Below are 2,480 nucleotides of genomic sequence, written 5' to 3' on the forward strand. Positions count from 1 at the left end.
AAACGGCCACAGTCTATGCAGCCCCAAAACGCCTCGTTGGAGATTTCTCATTTTCCATTGTTTACTTCCTGGGTACTGTGACGTGTGAATACCCAGAGGCCACACCCTCTGCCAGCATTTCACGAAACAAAGCTTCACAAAGCTTTCAGCGATTCATGCCGGATATGTACAGCGTAGGGCACTGAAGAACGATGCTGTTCCTACTTTGTTTGGACCAGCGGGAGATTTGGGTACTAACACACCTGTAGTATTCCATACTTTGTTTGGACAATTTATGATGTTTAAAACAAACAAGGTATCTACCACGACTGTTTAAATGGGTAAACGTTTTTCGGACTGCTAAGTTGGGATCGCGGAGAAATGCTCTCCGCAGACCCATTCTCACAGCGTTATAAACCTTTTTCTTACTCAATATCAAGCCACACTTATTGTTTTTACTTCGGCTGTGAGTGTTTGTGTGTGCTCAGGATGCGTTTTGCTTGTTCTCGCTGTATCGCCGACACGGCAGCCTATCCGCTCCTCGCAGCAGCTCACAGCAACGAGCCTCTCAACGTCCCGACCAATCAGAGCACACTGGGCTCACAGGATCTCCAACAAGCTGTTTAGGACAGAGAGTGAATACCGGTGAATACACATACTTTACAGAGATGCTGTATGAGAAACCAATGTGAGTTTGGAAAATTGCACAATATAAATCTATTTTAGTATACCTCAACAATGGAATTATGATGGCCATGACATGGGCCCTTTAAGTAAAACATAAAAGTAAGTTATGATAATATTTCTAGATTTAACCTATTCATTTGGCTCCCAAAATGAAGGGCAATAATGACATCCATCAATTATTTCCCCAATATTGAAACAGACTAACTGAATGGAATAGATGAACAAAAAAGAATGGGTAAATATTTGTATCAGGATAAGTGTCCTCTGGCTTTATTTGGTTCAACAAGAAGAACAGTACATAACGAATAACATTGTGATAAAAATGTTTACTGGTACCAATACCGGTGACTGATAAACCTGGGGTCCCTTCTGAATATTTTGCTCATCTTTTTCAGCTTCTTTGACTAGAGCTCATTTTTTTTTACCTGATATAAAAAAAGAATATTTCATGGGTTTTATCCGTTTGATGTTGGCATACTTCCTCTCTCCCATGGTGCTCGTTTCACGGCGGGTCAGGGTGGCATGAGAATGACCTGGCAGGCAGGGTCATAGGTCACAGGGTCAGAGCTAGGCTCAGGTGAGGGGGTCCTGTTTCACATAAGGAGACAGGAGAAGGGTCTTGTCACTCTCTGTCAACAGATCACAGCACTGAAGCATAACCTTCACCTCTCGGACAAATCTCTCAGCGCGGCCGCCCTCACCTCCAGTCAGACCACTTCATGAGTCTGGATCAATATTGAGTTACTGACCTTGAGATGATGACAGAGACTTAAAATCAAAATTAAGTTGTATTCACTTTTCTGGTTTGAGTTTTTCAATGAACCCAAGGAAAGCTAGTGATAAAGCTAAATCACCATATATTATTACTTATATTGTACTTATTCTAATAGATTTAATACATGTCTACATCTGCTTACAGATCCCAGGAGTACTCTTAATTTCATTCTTTGTCTCCCTCTAGTGCTAACTGGCCCTTGACTGCTGAAAACCTTAAAACATTTTCACATCAATTTGAAAAATTAAATCAGACAATATTTGTAATCCCCTAATTCGACCAGACAATAGAGTCTGCAAGTGGTCATAATGTCACTTTAAAATGGAAAACAAATGAATGAACCATACATGGCACATTGAAGAAGAAAGAGAGGATGCAGTAAGTGTTGCTTGAAGAGTGAGCTTGAGAAAGAGGATTTTTTTTACACTACAATGTATTCCTTAAACATATTTCCCATGAGTTAATAAATAATGATTTGAAGGTTTGATTTGACTACACATTAACCTTTATTAATTTGATTAATCTCACATTGTTCCACAAAGACATGATGTATTTTGCTGTTTTAATCTATAACAAAAAAAAGTTTGCAACCCACGCTGACCTGCAGGGGATAAATCCAACGCCAACGCACAAACATTAATACACGTACAGTAATAATTAGACAGCTGCTGTTGTTGGTTGTTCCAACATGTCAAAGTGTTTAACCTGAGAGCAGCAAACACACACACACACACACACACACACACACACACACACACACACACACACACACACACACACACACACACACACACACACAGATTCATCAGGGTTTGGGATCCAACAGCTTAGCATGAAAGCAAAGGGTGAAACTGAATCTGTAATTGCAAGCAGGTAGAAGGAAAGAGGGCGCGAGAGAAGAGGAGAGACGAGAGAGAGAGGCAGAGAGAGAGAGAGAGAGACACACAGAAGCTGTTATCAGAGCAGGGATGTGTGTAACCTCCATCCCTCTGCTAAAGTTTCCCCTGATAGAGTCACCTGACACGGCCTCAGGGTGGAT

Source organism: Notothenia coriiceps, unplaced genomic scaffold (assembly GCF_000735185.1).
Source record: "Notothenia coriiceps isolate Sejong01 unplaced genomic scaffold, NC01 NC01_scaffold00008047, whole genome shotgun sequence".
Lineage (NCBI taxonomy): Eukaryota > Metazoa > Chordata > Actinopteri > Perciformes > Nototheniidae > Notothenia > Notothenia coriiceps.